General features: G+C 40.9%; 1 protein-coding gene across 4 annotated transcripts in view; it reads left to right on the top strand.

Annotated features, from left to right (window-relative positions):
* The first annotated feature begins 14118 nt into the window (after positions 1-14118).
* The window catches only part of ahnak (AHNAK nucleoprotein), a 31049-nt gene continuing 24340 nt past the window's right edge, over positions 14119-20827 (top strand). For all 4 annotated transcript variants that reach the window (XM_061725462.1, XM_061725460.1, XM_061725461.1 and 1 more), the window contains exon 1: positions 14119-14381. The gene's annotated coding sequence lies outside the window, so the exon portion shown is untranslated. The remainder of the gene's footprint in view (positions 14382-20827) is intronic.

The following is a 20827-nucleotide window of genomic DNA, read 5'->3' as shown; positions in this document are numbered from 1 at the left end:
GGGCATTTTTTTGCACGTCCTTCCACGAGGACGTGGTGGTGGTGGTGGTGGGGGGTGCGGGGTCTTCAAAGTGGTTGCAGCAGTGAGGCGGGTTGAACACAGAAAGCCACTGTATTGTTTCACCACATAAGGGCCGTGAGTGGCTGTCAGCTCTCGGTGGGAGCGTTAGGCACGGCCCGCATCTGCTGAGAGCATGTGGTGGTGCAAGACACACATCTGGGAAAGGGTGAGGAAGCTCATGTAGGGACAGAGATTAAAAAAAACAATAAAACAACAGGGGGCCAATGCACTAAAATTAACCAACCCGCCCCTAATATACTGCATGTCATAAGAATACAATAAGCTCCTCTGGTATATGTTTATACTCTGAAATTAATGGTAAAGTCACAGTGAAATATTAATAAAATTCTTATATTTTCTTACACTTTAAGCATGGCTGTAGCTCTGGTACGACTCAAGGCCTACGGCCTCATTTCCTCACCTCTGTATACATTTTTTTCACTATAAAGGAATCTTTGTCTCCACAGATTAATGGAAAATTAACCGCAGCCATGGCTAACTTCATTAGATTTTTTTCATCCATTTTCATAGAATATACACATGCAGCAATAGTGCTGAAAACAATGCCAGTAATGTCTGGAGAGATAAGATAGGAGGTCGGCCTGCCAGGTGTGCAGTCAGCTGAGAGAAATTTAATCATAAGAGCTTGAAAGGGAGAGAGAAAACTGTTGATAAAAGACGTAAAACCACCATGCATGCACTCTGTATTTCACAGAGCAGCCCATCTGTTGGTTATTAATGTTAACCAAGGAAAAAAAGGGGGTCTCCCGCACACTGTAAGGTCAAGTGCAAAAAACTTTAATAGGGTAAACAAAAAAGCAACGTTTCGGTCCACAGGACCTTTCTCAAGCAGAGATTTTTAAAAGAAAGAACATTTCAGGTACATATATGGCCTCCTCTAGATGGGACAGCCAATCACCGGCTGGGTCAGTGGGGGGTCGCAAGAGGACCTGCAGCTGTAGGCAACTAGTGGTGATTGTGTTGCAGCTCCGCCCAGGGGTTGTACCTGTAAAATTAATCTCACCTCTGTCAAGACAGGAACACTCACAAGTGTATATTAACACAATAGCGGACAAATAAAGAGTAGAAAAAGTAAAGATACAGTGCATGTACTATACCAAGGGAAATAGCCTTGATTATTTTAAAAACTTACAATAACAGTGCATGGAAAGGAGGATCATAGTCATCGTAAGACCATGCCGGTCATAAAGTTACAGTACATATGTTGATACGGTTTTAAACACAAAAAACACCTCACTGTGCATGGATGAAAGAAAGTAGTCATAGTAAGTCCATGCCTGGTATCCTAAAAGTCACATAGAGGTCGGGAGGGGGGTGGTCCAGTAGGGTTTCAATACCTGGTGATAGATGCATGTAATGATGAGCAGAATAAATAAGATCTTTGTTGATCATAAAAGCCGTATACTACTAAGTACAAAATTATAGCATCACATTCAATAAAAATTCATCGTTAAGACCTTTAGGGGATAAAGTCTGTAAGGTGAAGATCCAGAATCATGATCATGACCTCCTTTTGAAGAGACGTGAAGCATTCTGGATCTTCACCTTACAGACTTTATCCCCTAAAGGTCTTAACGATGAATTTTTATTGAATGTGATGCTATAATTTTGTACTTAGTAGTATACGGCTTTTATGATCAACAAAGATCTTATTTATTCTGCTCATCATTACATGCATCTATCACCAGGTATTGAAACCCTACTGGACCACCCCCCTCCCGACCTCTATGTGACTTTTAGGATACCAGGCATGGACTTACTATGACTACTTTCTTTCATCCATGCACAGTGAGGTGTTTTTTGTGTTTAAAACCGTATCAACATATGTACTGTAACTTTATGACCGGCATGGTCTTACGATGACTATGATCCTCCTTTCCATGCACTGTTATTGTAAGTTTTTAAAATAATCAAGGCTATTTCCCTTGGTATAGTACATGCACTGTATCTTTACTTTTTCTACTCTTTATTTGTCCGCTATTGTGTTAATATACACTTGTGAGTGTTCCTGTCTTGACAGAGGTGAGATTAATTTTACAGGTACAACCCCTGGGCGGAGCTGCAACACAATCACCACTAGTTGCCTACAGCTGCAGGTCCTCTTGCGACCCCCCACTGACCCAGCCGGTGATTGGCTGTCCCATCTAGAGGAGGCCATATATGTACCTGAAATGTTCTTTCTTTTAAAAATCTCTGCTTGAGAAAGGTCCTGTGGACCGAAACGTTGCTTTTTTGTTTACCCTATTAAAGTTTTTTGCACTTGACCTTACAGTGTGCGGGAGACCCCCTTTTTTTCCTTGATTCACTCCTACCTACTCCTACGCACCTGTTTCACCAAGTCTTTTTTAGGTGTGCATCAGCCTCCAGACCTTTATTAATGTTAACCGCAATGGCGTGGAGACAATTTACCTGGGGACAGTAGTACTTTCCAAGTTCCTGTCACTTTACAAAATCCCTCATAAGGGTTCAAAACTTTATGCATTGAAAAAAAATGGGAGGTGCTTTGCAACATATCAGAAACCACCAATTCCCACAGGAATGACTGGACTTGCATACATATGCAGAGCTACATGAAAACAAAACGGAATGGGCAATAAGGGAAAATGTCATTGTCATGAGTGGGTTGAAGGGATGGTTTTAGGCTGACGGAGGCAACGCTAAGCACACAGCCACACATGTTGTCCCACCCTCAGCCTTTTATTGCCTTTCCCTTGAGCTCACGGGAAACCCCAAACTTGAAGTCCATACCAACACTGACCAGAAATCCTAACAAAATGAATCCTTATAATAAACGCCTGATGACTACTTGAGCTTATATGTCCTGGTCCATCAAAAGCTGCAGCCATGAACATTATTACTAAAGCTAAAACAGGGAACTGTGCAACAGAGATTCCTTATGAAATATTTCATTGTTTTGACAAATACCTATCTACACATAATGTATCCTGGTGCCTTACTTGAGAGGAATGACCTCAGATATCTCTACCCATTAGTTATTTAAAGGGTGTGAGCTCCACATTTTTCTCTGACACTGAAACAGCAAAGTAATTCAGAACGGGAATGGAATGAAGGAGGTCAAAGGTGAGTCTTCTGAGGGGAAATAACTGAAGAAGGCTGGGAGAGAAGAGATGGTGTAGTAACAACAACAGCGAGCAGATGGAAAGTAGCATCCACCAGCTGGGGCGGTCGCCAATATAAGTAATTATTACATTGTTATTAAAGTTATTCACTTGGCGAGTTTGCAATGTTCTGCAACAGAGACAATAAGAAAGAGAAGGTAGGGAAAAGTGTGTGACATGTGGAAAGAGAGAAGTAGGAGCACAGAGGGAAAACAGAAAGCCCCTGCACTTTTGGGCATGAAACCCCAGAGCTGCATCTGGCTCATGTTACAGTACTCGAATCCAGAGGTGGGGCATGTTGTCAAAGTAAAGCAAAACTGTAGCAGCGCACTGCCATGACTACCAAAAGCAGAAATATTGATACCGTTCCCTTAAAAAAAACAAATACAAATTAAATTTATGACAAAAACAAACAAAACTGCAACTCTAGCCGCAGTTACTGTTTGGGTGTGTGCCTAACCTTCATTTGTGACATGGCCTTGGGCAATCTTTTATCTTGTCATAAAACTCAACTTACACATCCAGTGGCCTACCGCACAAAGTCATTGGCACTCCTAGTCTTGCTGAGTTTTAAGATCATCCATATTTATTTTCCTGTCCCTGTAGTAAGCAAAAGTCCGTATTTAGTATCAACTAGTGGAGAGTAAACTTTCATTAGGGAGCAAAGTGATTTTTAGCTGAAACAGAGAATATCTTTGCAACAAAATGACAATCGGCGCCTTCCACTAGTGGGGATTCTGGGTAGATTTTTCAGGATCGCTGATGTGTGTCTCCATTACCAGGAATGGCCCTGCAAAAGTGGCCTTCAGGAACCTTTATGGGGCGAAAAATGTTCCAGTGGTAGGAGGGGTACAGAAACCTCCTGGCAAGGGGGGGGTTCTCTGCTAATCTGGATTTCAAAATTATGTTCAGCAGGCTCACGTGAATATAAATCATGTGCACACATCTCATGGACCAGAAACATTTTGCTGTAGCCTAAATACATTTTAGGAAGTTGGAGATCTCAAGAAAACATGATCGCTGGACTGGCGAGTCGGTTCAGGCCTTGTTGGCAAACTACACCAGCAAAGAGGTCCAAGGGGGGTTTTCTTTTCATCTCAATCGCTGTTAAAAAAAGCACAAAAACGCAAGTAGCATTGTAATCTGTTTCCTTTTTTTGTCTTTTTTTATGCTGCTGGCCACATGCAACTAGCAAAAAATGCGCATTAGCCCACCGCCACCCTGTGGTCAGCTGTTTTATTTGTTCGGCCAATGGTTCTTGTGTGGCACCACGGAGCAATGGAGACACGCCTGCTGAAGGGGCAGGGCAGGAGGTCGGCCCTGTTAGAGGTTCCTGTGTGGTGGGTTTACTGGGAACTCACACTAGTGGAAACACCCCTATTGTTAGCCCAGGGAGCAATGGCGCTACATCGGAACACAGTACTATTTTAAGGCTCTGACAAGACTCAAAACTGTCCCTCCACTCCACAGTGTTAGTGTGGATAAGGTCAGTACAGGAAAAGCAACTTTTACTTTGAATGTTTGAAAAAAGTGTAGAAAAAGGACTGTTTGTTCAGGCATCTCCGTCCGGTTACGATCTACCTCGTCACACGGGCGTACAAGTTGACTACCGATGGAGCACAAGCCACTATCAACAGAGGTGAAGGGAAGAGAGTTCATGGCCTCAGATTCCATAGAAGTGGATTAGTACTACATTTATGACAAAACAGGCAACAGAAAAATCCTCAAATGATAGATGGATAGTTGTTTTAACTATGAAATGTTCTTTTACAACCTTGATAAAACAGCAAGACAAGGTGCCTAAGACTTTGCACAACACTGCACATTTTTTGTTAACAAAGAGGCCTTCAGATATGGATGAGTGTTTTGAACCAATTTGACTTCATGTATTGACTTGGTGGTTGTTGACCACCCACTCAGAGGAAGATCTGCAGTGTTGGGATGTTGCTATACAGTAGCTATGACAGGAATGTGCATTAGAGGAACATGCCTACTTACGGGGAGGGTGTCACAGGACTGTTCTGAACGGTTTTGATCAATAGCTCAGCGCGACAGTCATTGATTGTAAGGAAAATTATCAGACTCAAACACCAACACAGCCACATTCGTGGTTTTTAAACCTTTCAAATCTGTGGAGTGGCTTCATCTCCCAATGTTTTAAAGCTGAAAGGTGTAAATAGAGCGGCACTCCTCTCCTTGTGGGCAGCATGACGGTGTATTCATACATGGTTTCACAAGAGCAGGACGGTTAACACAAACGGCCAGCAGTAATTCACCTGTATGAAGTCAATTAATCTGACTGAGTGATGTGGCAACAATGGCAAGATCTGACGAGTGAAAAGCATTCCTGCATTGAGTAACGTGTGCTGCAACAACCAGACTGCTAGACCAAAATTTAAAGAGAAGGAAAGAAAAAAAAAAGGAAACACAGGGTGGATCATCTTCTCCCCAAAACAGTTTCAAACTTTGTGTGACAAAGAATAGCAGAGCAGAGTTCCTTACTATATGCTTTGCGGCATGTGATATTTATCCATACACACGCAGGGCATTGCTATGGAAACATTCATGCCTCCTTGCTTATTATGTTGCCATAGCAGCCATCCCAGAATAATCTTTTTGCTTTTTTTTTGGGTGCCTCCCTCGTGTTTGTGACTCACAACTTGCAATGGAAACCACAGTTCAGTCTGCCTCTCATTCCCCTTTTTTCCCCCTCACATTCTTTACTGTGGCTTTCTGAGTCATCAGCACAAGTTTGTGTGTACGCAGGATACTTGTGTATGAGCAGTCGCCGTGGGGCATTCCGAAAAGATAAGCAATGAGTTACTATGGTGATGGCAAACACCAGGCAGCGTGACCTGTGTGTTGCAAGATAGTGTATCTTGAGTAGTGCATGCTGTCATTAGCGAACCGGGATTTCTTGTAGCTGTAATCTCTCCATGGATACACTCTGTTCTCGGTAGTTACCTTAGGTCTACTTTGTTTTGACAAGTCCCAGATTTTGCTCTGCTTACTCAAGAAGCAGCAGGGGCAGGGCCACGTCAAGACAAAATCCGATATATGGTAGTACGTTGCATTCCCATTATGGATCATGCATGCAGTAAATAAGATAGTTATTTTATTTCATGACGTGGTGATCATGGGACATTATCACTCTTTTCTTAGTTCAATGAACAGCTAGTTGACAGAGAAAATTATTATTATTAGTAATTATGCTAATCTAATTTATTTAAATTAGGTTACAGGCCTATGCCAGACTGATGGCACGTCAGGGGTGTGTCCCTGTTTGTTCCCATGCCAACTCCAGCGCCCTTCGCTGCTGTACAGGATCAATAAAGGGGAGGGCCGATACAGGGACACCTTGATAAATGCAATTGGATTCTGAAACAGTTTCAGATTATTGATGAAGCCAGGAAATATTCAAGACAAAACAGAGTTTTGAGTTAAAATATGAGTTTTGAGTTCATTTGAATGAATGTTTGATTACTTTTAGGATGTGTTTAAGGGTGCAGTCACACAAACTGAGCCTCCCTCCCTACATTCATGTTACTCCAGTCTCAGTTGTGCTTCTACATCATCACGTCTAAATTAAGAGCCCATTTATTTACTGGAAGCAGAGGATGATCACAATAAAAAACAGCAGAGAAAATATAATGGTAATGCTATTGACCTTATGGCTTTAAGGTTTTATTTTCATATACAGCCCACACATGTTTGACTTTTCTCGATGACACCGCTCCGTTGCTACGATACTGTCATGAGGAACTGTGCCATCCACATTTCCTGCTCCACATACAAATTCAATTCAAACTCAGAAATACTTTATTAATCCCCGAAGGGAAATGAATTCATGTGCGACTATAACCATGTCCAAGCACAATACACTTCCAACTGTGGCAGACACCAGGAATTGTGGCATGCCTGAATGAAGAACAGAGTGCTCAAGCTAACTTAAAGAAACGATCTTTAGGCTTTCATTGTGCTCGGTCACAGAATTGACAGCCTACTGCAAATGCACCCTCACATCATTTCCCAATGAAGCTAACGCAGAGTTACAGTACATATCATGGCAGAGATGACTAAAAGTCGAAAAAAAAAGTAATCATGGAAAAGAAAATGAGAAAGTGACCAAGCAAGAAACCAGGGAAAAAGTCAATCATAGCCCTATTTGACTGGGACTAGTATTATCAGTGGAGCTGCATGAGTTTGTAATCACCACTTAGGATGTCTGTGATATGAATCCAGTGAATGCCCCATTTCTGTGATTTGTAAAGAAAACCTTCCACCACATATTACCTCCCGTTTCAGCAAACAGAGAGATGGGATGATTTTTATCCAGTGCGAACGCACATCTCCCTAATTGATGGAAACTTCTAAAAATGTCCTCAAGCTTCCTTTTCTGCCACTTTCTCTGCGTTATAATGGTGCCTGTGGTAGATATACTGATATTATATGATGATATTAGCCAACATCCACCACGTGCAGCTTAATGTCTTGACGTCTTGTCACTAAGGAGTGTGATTAGATGCTTCAAATTCAATATTTAAAATTTATATAAATTAAATGCTAATTGTTTAACTAATCACAAGACCTTAACGACACATCTAGGGATGAATACAGGGATTGTAATTTTTTTTTTGTAAGTTTTTTTTAAGGCCCTATGACCCTGAACAGGATTTAACAGGTATAGAAAAATGGATGGATGGATGTCCCAAGCTAATACGAATCCTGTGAAAATTTGATATCAGCGTTATAAAAGCAACTTCACCTCCACACCTATAGGGGGACCTACTGAGCTAAAGGTTGCTAAAGTTCCTTTGTGCTAGTATAAATATGAAGGTTTTAGGAGAAAAAGCCAGTTGTGTAACTGAGACAGCTTATATTTGGAAATATTTTAAATAATAGCAGCAGATTAACATCTGCTGTATTTAAAGCAATAAGGATGTAAATTCTGTTATTTTATAGCAATATTTGATAACAATGTTAAATGAACACTGTGTAGTGGACCTTCAAGGAATCATTATCTAAATCTGCAGCTCCTTGTAGCTTCCCTGCACTTTAAAAGCTCACATTCTTATGCTCTTCATTCCACATGTTTGCTCACTCGTACTACTTTTGTAATGTAATTTTCAAAATCAAAAGCCACACTTTTAGGAAAACGTCTCAAATCGTGCTGCACACGTGTGCCAACAGCAACAGATGCTTAAGAGTTCCTTGTGGACGAAGTGAAGCATGTGTCAGCTTAAAGTTGACAGATTGAGACCAAAAAACTGGGCAAATTTGAAATGTTTGATATATTGTTGGATAAAGCAATCTTGGTAATTATGCTACAGAGCAGCACAGTCATTCCACGAGGTGAATGAAGTGCTTTGTGAAGAACAGATGGCGCACCATCATAATGCAAAATGAGTTATTTACTATAAACACAGGAGGACTGAGCTTCAAACAGATTACCAATGACTCCAATGTTGATTAACCTGCACAGGCAACTACTATGTTACTTTGCTTCTTCCAGAACTCAACATGATCTTCTTTTTTTATTTTTATTTCATATGGATCCAAGAGTAGTTACTAACATGGTGGAGGATAAGAATTAAACATTTTGGATCAGACAGTTTGCCAGAAATATAGCTGCAAAGTAACTAGAGGAAAAGTGTGACAATATTTATTTCAAGTAAAAGTATGAAGCTGTGCTTCTTTATTTAGTAAAGTCAACTGTCTGAATAAGCTTTACCATAAAGTCACCACAAAATATGACAACACTCTTTTGTTTCTCTACTAATGACCGTTGAGAAAAATGATCATGTGGTGCAGCTGCTGAATCAGGTGTGGTTGTTTATTTACAAGAAATTCTGTGAAACTTTTTTTATATATTAATAAGAACTGAAAAATGGAAATGGGTATTAGTGAAAAAAGTTTCAATTCAAGCTGTTAAATTCAAAGTAGTTCTGCTTTTTCATAAAGTATTATTACTGCATTAGAGCTGAACACAAAAAACATTGTTCATGATTATTATGATGCAACAACAATCTGTTAAGCATTTCATTTATAAAATCAGTTTCATTTTACACAGATCCAGAGTCTAATCTCTTCATCTTGCTTGTATGTGCTGTGTCCTCCGATGACACTACGCAGCAAGAATGAAACAAACAACAACAAATTCCAATGATCTCGAGTGAAAAGAATAAGTCAAAGTTGCATTTTGTATTATTTTCTTTGGGTAGAAGCAGTGGGGGCACACAGATAGATCACTATTTGTTCTGCTTATTTTGCTGCCTTTTTGACTCAATAAAACAATAGCGCATTCATTCATTCATCAAAAAAACAATTGTACTACATTGTATTGGATTTCTTTTCCACGCTGACCATTCCTCTCTAAACATGAAGCATTGACTGTGTTAGATTGTATTTAAAAAGGTAATGAAGCTTCAAAGAACTCCTCTGTTTGTTCGATAACTCGTTTTTGTACTTCTTATTTGCTTTTGACAACGACAGCAGATTTTTATGTACTGTTTATTCAAAGGAAAGTTTGTCTGGCAGTGCCGCCAGTGAACGTTTCTTTCATTTTCTATGTTAAAGAACATGAGGAAGGCAGTTAGATAAATTACAGATTAAACTCTTCCAATAAAATGAATTTCATAGTTGTCACCTGTAGCAAAAATTCCAAAAGAAAAGCAAGAAAAATAGGAAGAAAAGAGTTAACTTCTTAACCTTATCTTTGAATGAACCCTTCAATTGGATTCCATGTTCTTCCAAATTATGTCAAGGGCTCATACAAACAAGCTGAGCACAGTGTGCGCATTGTTTGAATTCAGAAGAGAATTTTATTTGAAAATTGTGACATTTCGTAAGCATAATGCGAGAATTTCTTCTCTCCCTGCCACATCTTAAACTTTATCTGCTGCGTATAGTGCCTCTCGAGATATGACTCAAACACATAAATACACTGTTTCATTTGACCTGAATCACACAATCCAAGGTAACACAAGGCTCACACCCACTTGGCTGTTGAGCCCTTTTGCAAAGCCCGGCAGCCCCTGAAAGAGATTTGATCAAATTAAAATCATCATTAGGTTCAGGTGCACGGCAAATTTTCTTTAATCGTCGTATCACAAGTTACAGTCTTACTCAGTCCAATGCCATGTGACTTCCCTCGTCTTGCTGGAGACATTAATCACTCACTCATGTGCTTGCACTCGTGCAACCATATAGTCAATCGTCCATGCCCATCTAATCCTTTGATTTCAGTCCTCTCTGCAGTCTGAGCTCCTCTGTTTTCATTGTAGTCAAGGCCTGTGACTCATCGTGTGTCTGAGCCAAGCTATTTGTACTGGTTCATGCTGGCTGACACACCTAGGGCCAGGAAACACACCCGTTCCCACATATCCTTGTTTTTAACCCCAAGCGACCTGCCACAAAACGGAGAGAGGCCAACACCAAAACAATTAATCACAAGCCCCTCTTCTTTCTCTTTCCCTCCAATGCACAGTCAGAGTCAGATCTGGTTATGGACTCCATCTCTTGTGTTTATCTTCCGCTCCCTCTCCTCCTCAACTCCTGCTGTGATCTGCTTTGGGTTTAATGGAGAACAGGATTCCCCACATCAGTGCAAGAACACGCTCTTAAAGAAAACTACATTTGGGGTCATTGTGAGGAAGAAGAACATGTTTACTGCTTGGTTGTTATGGGACTGTAAACATTCAGAGTTGAAAAGTTGATGAGCAGCAAATAGTCTTGACAAGAGTCCTGCTGTTTACACACGGACGCATCTAAGGAGCGGTCAGCCCGGAAGCAGCATTTGCTGTAATTTGAAACTTTTCTTCAAAGGCACCGAGAGCCTCGCCTCGGTTTGCATTGAGGCGAGCAAACAGGTGCAGTAGAAGGACAAAGAAAACCCTCAAGTTAAAACTTTAAATTCAGCCAAAAGAGCAATATTGTACATGTTCTCTATTGTCAGCCTGAGATTTAATACATGTTAAACCTCTGAGAATTTCAAAACCTTCTGATTCCTAAATAAATGTGTTTTATGTTAAGAAAAGTTTTGGAGGCCCCTTAAATATTGATGAAATGAAAAACTGGTATCGTCCAAACAGCCAAGAAATACCACTCTTTATGTGGAAACCAGGCATATGTAGGCGCTCTACGTAAGTCCCACATTTTTGAAATTGCTCATGTTTCATAAAACAACACCTAAGGTGTCTTGATTCAGGGTGGTGATATTGGGTAATAATGAAAAAGTCGTAAACATGCGCGCACCACTCCCTATCCGCCCCTCACAAAGCAGCACAGTAGATTCCTGTTCTCTTCCTTCTGTGGTGTTTGCTTCTTCACCTTGGGAGAAACATGTGATTAAATGCAAAAAGGCTGCTAGAAATGAAACCAAGAAATATATGAAAGAAGTTTGCAAGCACATGCTTATGGAACACACATGCACATCCTCCATGAACCTCAACATAAATCCAACATCATTGCGTGTTGAATGACAGTCCAGAAGGTATAAGGAACGACTACAGACTTGATCAAGAATGCCAATAACAAAACAATCAAACCCCCAAATATGTATATGTTTCTGCTTAAGAATACACTGTACAATCCAGGACAATGCAGTCACGTGGTAACTGTTTTCTGCTTCATCTAAAATAAGAAATCTGAACATGAACTAACATGACTGCTGACAACATCTGAAAAACGTTGAGAAGGACATTCTTGTGACATTCTCTAGTCAGTTAACTGGCATTTTATCAGACGTTCCCATTTATGAGCCAGCCGCCGACCCGATTACAGCCTGTAACCCCGGGCTGAATCCATTGAGACACCACCCAAAGGCGGGTCGTGTTTTTTTTTTCTTCACAAAAAATAAACTGTCAGTTTATATGTTTTTAGTTGAATCCTGAAGCTATCATGTTTGGGTGGTTAGAGCGAGAAAATAAACTAGAAAGACTTGAAAAATAAAAATAACTGAAATGACAATAACTGAAATAAGATATTTCAAACTCAATAAACCTGTTAGACAATAACAAAATAAGGCTATAAGCACATATTATTCTATCGACAATTACGCAGATTACTACTTTCTTTTCATAAAAATAACATACAGCAGGTAAAGTAGGCTTTTACACGTGGTGTGCACTGATCAGTGCTGCCATGTTTAAGCTTTGATGCGACCATGGAGAACATAAGTAAACTGTAATAGGAACAGCCACACGTTTGCATCTGCCAGGCCTGTCGATGCGTGCGAGAGGGTATAATTCCTGCATTAGGGCCTCCTCATACGAGCCAAGGTATATTGTACACAGGCACAACGGACAGTCCCTCGCTGGCCTGCACTCACTTAACTCCAGGAGCACGGCTGCTGCATACACATGATCACCTTGTCACGTTACTTACACCAAACTAGTATGTCTCATGTCCTAAATGAGAGTGTGCACAGTGCAGTGCAGAATCGGCACAATGCAGAAAAACATAGAAACTAAGATGCCAATGCTAATTACTCTGTGGCTTTTAAAAAAGGTTTTTCTGATCAGATAAAGCGATATGACAATGTAGAATTTCCAATTAAATAGTTGTACTGCAGAACCATACATGCCCTGCTCCTGATATAAGTGCAACTGCACCCTCCCCGAGCACAGCTCTTCCAGCTTTGCCAGATTCCAGGAATCGTACCGTGCTTGACCACAGAATGGAGCATCTGCACTAGCCAAACAAACAAACGTTTAGTTTTTCTAGTGTGATCACATCATCCTCTCCCTCGTTCAGGGTCTCACCGGGAGCGGAAGGTCGGCTGGGTTTGTGACATTACGAGTTTAACCAAAGGTTAGAATATTATGTGAGAATGATGTAGTAATCTTGTTTAAAGATATATTCTTCGCCATATCTTGTCCTTTCTGGAATCACACATATAAAAAAGTTGTCTGGTGTATAATATACAGTATATATAATAATATAATCTGCTTTTGGAATTCTAATCTCTCTTCGTACTTCATTGAAATCTTCTAAAACCCTCTGAATTGTTTACCTGGGGCCTCTGCAGGTTCAAATAATGTCTGTGTGCAGGTCAGAGCTTGTCCACGGCCCACCCATATTGGTAAACTTCTACATAATTAAGACAAAATAATTAAATCACCAGAAGATTAGAACAAATAGACTCTATGAACAAAAGTCAGTATTTAGTGTGACCTAACCCACAAAAACGAGCACAGTTGTAACTTTTTATTTTGCAATACATATGTTTGCAATGATCTTCATTCCATTCTGCTTAGGCTCCTTTAGTCTCTGAGGCTCAAAGACACTGGAAAATAAACAAAGATGCCATTCAAACTTTGATAAAAACTTTGATAAAACAACAAGACTAGGAGTGCCCAATACTTTTGCACAGTACTGTATAAGATGTTACGCTTCGGCAGTTTGGTGTGGGCTGAAAGTCTACGCTACAGTCTTGTGTTTACCTAAAGACCTGAAACCTCTAAAGTAAATAGACAGCTTGCTTTTCTTTTGGAAAAAAACACACTCATTCCCGAGTCATTGTGTTAATGATAACTTTGTGTCAGTTTGTGTGCGGCATTGTAAATGCTGTAATAACATGTTTATGTCACTGTCTATTAGACGATACTTAGTGGCGTGTGCTTCATTGAGACGCTGACATGTGAACCTAAAACTATACCTAAACTGTGTTGAATAGCATAAGAACTGACTCACCTTTAAACTACTGCTAAATTGTTTATAAATGTAGTTACGATACTGTAAATGCATTTTTTGAGCCGAGCGTACTTTTAATGAATCTTTGCAGCCTTCTATGTGGAGCAGTGGGTGGTCCCCTTGTTGAGGACCACTCCCTCCTCCTAGTCCCTTACTTACTTTCCCCTCCCTCTTTAAACCAGGAGCCCTACCCAGATCCCTGCCCAACCACTCTTCTCAGCCCAGAGAAGCAGCCACACAGAAGAAGGAGAGAAAAAAAAAAGTTTAAATCAACTCAGAGCAGAGCAGGGAGGGCGAAAGGAGGGGGAAGAAAACGCCCTGGAAATCTGGTTGATCGAGAAATAGGAAAGGAGTGACAGACTCCTGACAGACTGCGAAGTTGTGACAGGGTGAAAAGTGGTCTTCTTGGGCTGGGGAGAAGGGGAGAAGACACATTTTCAAGGATGCTCAAGCTGTGTGAGGCTTCTTGAGCGCAAAGATTGCGCACAGGTAAAGATCCATTTTTCTTTTTTCTTACAGTGAAGTGATATTTCTTTTCTTTGTTTTTTAACTGTTGGACATTGCTGTCCTTTGCTTCATGCTTAACCATGCTGAAAAACAGCTAAAAATCAAAGTTGCTAAAGTGTCAGCGTTATCTTAACATTCCTTCACTATATCATGAGGCGCTTGTGAGTGTGTATCAGTTGTACACAAGTTTGTCCTACTTTTGTATGTGCCTGTCAGCTGTCCTGTCCTGAGGATTTTTTCCAAAGAGAAGTTTTAAGGCAGGAAAAATTCTGGATTTGGGCTCTTCTCCCAGTGCTTTTCTCCTGTAAGGCGGTACTCTATTTGTGCGGAAATCACTATACATTTATAGTGATTTAGTTATATCATAATTACCGGTATTTAAAGTAGTGTAATGCATGAGAGGTGGGTGTGTACCAACAGCCACATGAACGTAGATGACCTGACTGGAACTGCGCACTTTGATTATGCTTTAACCGTGCTTACCAAATATGCATGTGAGCGACGCATTCATTCTTCTGGAGCAGATTTGTGTCATTTTTTTATGTTTTGGAATAAGACTTAAAAAAATCCCTATATTTCTGTAGTGTTTTGGCAGTTTTACTAGACAGATGTGTTCTCCAAACACGTTTATCTCTGGTGTTTGGGAAAGCAAGCTTTCCCAGGAATTTCTTGGTTGATGCTGTGTTAATGGAAGGAGGGAGGAAAAGATAAAAGAGTCAGGTTGTGAGCTACTGTTATAGTTGAAGTGCTGTTCTTATCTGTCAAGCATCCTTGGCTTGGATGTTTAAAAAGTGAAGGTACTTCCCTGTGAGAGCCTGCAGCAACAAGTTTGGGTGTGGATCCCTCTCCTTCACCTCCCTCTTACTTCTTCCACCCTCCGCCAACCTCTCCCTCCCTTCTGGCTTTTCTGTCTCCTCACAGAGGCACACCCTTTACAACTAGAAGAAAAATGAAAGAAAAAAAGACATATACGCTGCAGACGGTTGTTGCGTTGTGCCCCTCCTAGTAATTCCAAACATCCCGACTGGATATAAGGGCAGAGCATGCAAAATGAAAATGATTGATATGAAACGTTCTCTTTCTCTGCAGTGTCTGGTTTTACTGTTAAATGGAATCTTGAATGTCGCAGATATGGTAGTTTTCAATGAAAACCGCATTTTAAAATCTGGTAAAAGTTCCTGAAAGTTTTTGAAATGTTTAAAGAAAAAAGAAAAAGCGAGACATACTTTTGTTCCAGTTTGATTTACACAACAGTTGAAGACTGTCATTCCTGCTTGGCTCTGAGGCTTGCATAACTTTTACGACTACTTTTTTCAAAACCCCTGGACATAGAGCGATTTCTCTTTCTCCTGGGTTTTTAAACTGGGCTCCCTGCCAGGATGTGCGGGGGTAGAAGATGGGAGGAAGACGGGAAAGAGAGTCGGGGGAGGTGGGGTTGGGGGGTGGGGGGGATGGGCGGGACCGGTGTGAGGAGGGGAGTTATGGAATGTGGTGGTTTGGAAAGACAAGCTAATTGAAACCAGGTTTGATGCATAGATGTGGAGGGAGGGTGAAGGGGTGAAGAGTTTGCACTTTTTGAGAGAGCGTAAACTACGCATTTCAGAAACCCAGAAAGTTTGGGAAGTTTTCTTACTGTAGTGTATTAAAAGGGCATCTGTTCAGGTGTGCTTCAAACTTGTATCATAACATATAGTCTGGGGGGGGGCATGTATGTAAACAGGTGTTGCTTAAGTTGTGGTAAAAGCAGATAAAGAGATGAAAAGTAATCCATTGTTGAATCTCAGTTGGAAGTCGTTTTACTGCGTGTATTTGCCTGCGCTCCGCAGCTCCCTCCTGCCACACCCAAACGTCTGTTCTGCTTTTTTGCTGCACTCTGTAGGCCTACAGCGATTTGTACAACGCACATGCAAACTGCTTTTAGTGCCCTGCAGCTGTAAATGTCTGGCACGGTTCAAATTGCTCCTCTTAAGGTGACTAATTACATAAGAGGCAAACCCGTTGAAAGCCTAAATTGTCACTCAGATCTAAAACATATTTAACCTATTGTATTCTTTTAGTAATAATACAAGCAATGTTTAAGTTGGCGGCGATGTTTATATAAAGTTTTAGAAAAGTTATATAAAGCTATTTTAAAGCTGTTGGCTGAGAAATGTGTAATAAACATGAAGCGCAGTTCATATTTCACGCTGGGAAACAGTCCGATCCCAACTGCCAGTACCTGAATGCTCGTCAATTAACAGGGCCTCATCTTGGCAGATACTGTTTGTTTAAGTACTTGCACTGTCCACCATTGCAGAAGCACAGACCCTGTATTATGTTGTCACCTGAATTAATGTAAGCCACTTGGGATTCCAAAAACCACACTGTAAATTTATCAAGAATCCTTTTTTGGTCAAATTTTTTGCTCACTTATCATCGCTGACAGTGACAGCTGACAGTTGCCCTGAAGCTGATTTCTTTGCGCTTCCCACCTGCGTGACGAAACTGCATTTTCTAGGGCTGATGAAGAGGCTTTTCCCTCATGACTGGAGTCTTAACTTGCCCAGGGATATTTGTCACAGCTACATACAATAACGCAGTTACATACTCTTGGCTGTTGATTGACAGCAGGGACAAGAGGAGTGGCGTTAGTAAGATGTGTCAGTGTGAAATTTAAGGAAACTGGTCTCTAACACACTTCCTGGGCCATTTCCTTATGGGTTTGTTGAGTGAGTGGTTGGATGAAGGGGTGGCGTGGGGCCAGCGCAAGAGAAAGCAGTGATGGCAATCAAACTGTAGTTGTTGTTTTTTTCCACAACTGACATTCATTTAGACACAAAGCATTGCTCTTGGACATCCCAAAGCTCCAGCAAACTCATTCAATTCTGACCCATGAGATTGGTTGAAGTCTGAATTACAGGTTAGCAACCCCAGTGAGTTAAAGCCCCAGGGACATGAAGCAAGTTGGTTTACAAAAAAAGAAGAATAAATCATATGTGCCCTACAGTGCCATTTAGAGCTGTTTTAGCATCAGAGCAAGATTTCAGGGCTTCGTCAGTCCTGATCCCACATGATCACGCACTGGTGTCCTTCCGACTTGCTGCCGATGTTCGCATGAAAGCAGATGCACGCAGGGAAACAGTTTCACTTGCTTTTGGCTTCTGGATCACCATCATAACCTTGGGTGCATAATTCTGCCGTGTAAAATGTTTGCTGTTGCAGCAGTGAAATGAAGTGAAGCCCCATTTTTTCACCTTCAAAAGAAATCCACCCTGGCAAGAAAGATATGTCCAGTAGGTCAGGAAAAGTGTGGACCATGTGTGCAAAGAAAAAAAGCCAAAAACTTTATCACTGCTACTAAAAGCATTGTACAACCTCTACTGTACAAGGTGCTGTAACAGTACCAATACCCTATTATATAACACATTGATAGAGGAAACTCTTAATGATGATTTTTCTGAATTTCAGCATTTGGTTCTCATCAAACACATTAGAGTCATTAGTGGTTTTTAATACATCCTTGACCACAAAAACTACCGGCCAGCTACAAATTAAAGTGTAGTTTTGCTTTTCTTCGATTTTAGAAAGTCTTTCGAGGTAATTCAACAAGCAGCCACTCCCTGCTCACCAATCCAGTGCCGGTCTGGAATGTTTCAGCATGCCCTCAAACGCTCTCTGAAGTAGCTATCTTTACTGATGCTTGCCCTGTTGTTGAGAAATAGAGATTTTAGAGGTATGATGAGACAGTCATAACAAGTTACATATAATACCCTTTCAAGCCACACCCATGCACATGCATGCAGTTGAAATGTGTTTGTTGTAGCTTCATACTTGGTAAAGCTTTTGCAACCATAGAACACAGAAAGGGTGTGAAGCTTTTTTTATTTTATTTTTTTTTTTAATTCTGAAATACCAAAAAGTTTCAAACATCTGCTGTACAGAACTATCCAAAAACAATAAATCTCATACAACTGTTGCTGCACTGCATAGTCTACTTCGCCCTCACTGTTTGACCTGTTGTGCTCTGAAAGGAATGAAACAGCCTCTGTTGCCAAAACTGAATGGCATGGGAGCCCAAAATGTCAGGCAGAAGCATCTGGAATTCAAATGTGTAAATATATTCAGCTCTGTTTAGGTTTTCTTTATCTGATGCCAGTTACTTTAATATGGCTTTGCTTACCATCAAGTGTGTTCTCTTGCTTTGAACAATCTATGCTGCACTGGTAGGCTTGAACACAAATACACATCCTGATGAATGAATAAGCCTAATATCTATCTATAAATTCTACTGCTATGGCTTCTATCTAGTCCTCCTTGTGGCCCTTATGTCTCCTGTTTTGTGAATGCATTCTTATTCGTCCTTGTTCTAACAGCAGCCACGGTAGACTGAAAAATCCTGAGTGAATTGGCAAATTAAAATGGGGACTTAGGGAGTTTAATGCCCTGATATATAACCTTATTCAGGATGTCAGCCTATATGGATCCCTGTATTACACCATGCTTTAGTTTTTCCCTTTATGGGGGTAACTCATTTTGTCAGTTTAAGATTTGCATAGACAACAAATCGGAGCAGCCAACACAGTCATGTCATTTTTCTTTTATTATTTTTTTATCAATTTCTTAGTTGTTCAGTTTTCTTGCCCTCAGCGCAAGATCACTTCTCATTTAAGAAGAGTTCAAGTGTTGTGTTTCATTTTTGCTAAAATATTACTTCTGTCTTCTAAGATTCTTTTTTGTCCCGTCTTAAGTAGGATGGATAAACCTCCTTAAAAAGGCTTGTGCATTTGGAAAAACAAAACAAAACGGGAAAATCAAAATTTGATCCTCCTCTCTAGGATGTTGAGTGGTATAAAGGAGAAGAAACTCATGAAAGGAGATATGGGTTATGCGGTACTTCCTCATACTGTAGAGAACCTCTCTGCTGGTCCACATGACAACGTATGGCTTAAACTGTTATTTACGTGGCAATTAATGAAGAGTTGAAATGTGCTTTCAATGCGGCCCGAGTCTTGTTTGTGATCTTGTAAAAGCCAGAGACGAGGATTTTTTCCCCAGTTTTTCCATTTTGTTGCTTGACTCCTGCCAAAGTCACAATGGTTTAATCAGTAGTCGGCCAAGTTGGCGTCAGTGGGCAGGCTTTGGTCTTACACAGGACTTGTGGTTTGGTTCAGGGCTATGTGGACATGGGGAGCAGAAAAGAACCATTTATTTTGACTCTCATTCCTTTTCTATGTGTCATACATGCATGGCCTATCTGCTTCTTTGAGGGAGGATTGAAGGCCGAGGCCTGCTGTGTCTCTTTTTTGTGTTTGTTGTACTTGCTGTGTCAAACTGCAATGCGGTGAGGAGAACAGGGAGTCTATTCTGTTTTGACAACAGGACTGATTTGGTCTCTGCTCCTCTCTCCCTCTATGCTTTGCTGCACTGAGATCTTCTTATTTGCTCATAATCGAATCTTATCACCAGCCGGCACCGCTGTGCATGATACACTTAGGAGTGAGAAGTAATCATTGTCACACTGCTCCTCTTTTCTGTGCACCAAATTGATTGGATTTGGCAATCAACTTGGTGGACTAACTTCAACCACTTTGATACATATCTAGTGTTATGTGACCTACTTATGTGAAAGCCTTGTCGGCTTCTTTTTTGTTTTTAAAAAATTATAGATATTTACCCTTCTAGCAAAAGGGTAAGACCTAGGACTTTCACTGAAAGCACCAAGAGCTGTTTACTGCATCAGCTAAACACACAGGTAGAGCCAACTTTGATAATGATCATCATTCTGGTCAAAGTAATGTTCATTTTTAAAAAGTGAGTCTCAGGGTGTCATTAAACAGCCCTAATCTGACTCAGTCTGGTGTTCCTGCTTATTTGTGTGGAACCTAGAGGTTAGGTAGGAGGTGTGGTGGTGTGGACTCTGGAGGGGGTTGAGGGAGGTACTGAACCAGTGTACAGGGTGGGAGGAATAAAAATTAGACTGAAGTCAGTGTGAGAGAGAAAGAGGACATTTCTTTGGAGTTAGTCACCGTGGGGAGAGGCTGGGCTCTCTTCCAGCTGGCCTGACAGCTCTATCAAGGAATGTGTGTGACTGGAGGCCTGGGTGGGGTTGTGCAGTGAGCAACTCCCTCTGCAAGCAAGGCACAGAAGCAAAGCAAGGTGGTCTGTGCTGAGCACCATGGTGGTGTGTTGCAGTGTGGATGGCAAGTGCTGCTATTTGCTTACTTCACTGTTACAGACAACATTTTCCCCTCGCTGAAATCCCCTCGTATGTGTACAGTAAGCAGCGACCTGTTCTCAACTTTTGAATGAATCTAAGTCGCCTACTGTCAAGAAATTCTTACTCACAAATATAAATATAACCATTTACGGATGCAAAATACCATTCATGCGAAATTTTCTTTAGGCATCAGTGATCCAGGTAGATTGAATCTCACCTTACATTTGGCCCG

Source organism: Cololabis saira, chromosome 7, assembly GCF_033807715.1.
Source record: "Cololabis saira isolate AMF1-May2022 chromosome 7, fColSai1.1, whole genome shotgun sequence".
NCBI classification, from domain to species: domain Eukaryota; kingdom Metazoa; phylum Chordata; class Actinopteri; order Beloniformes; family Belonidae; genus Cololabis; species Cololabis saira.
This window is presented reverse-complemented; position numbering and strand designations above follow the sequence as displayed.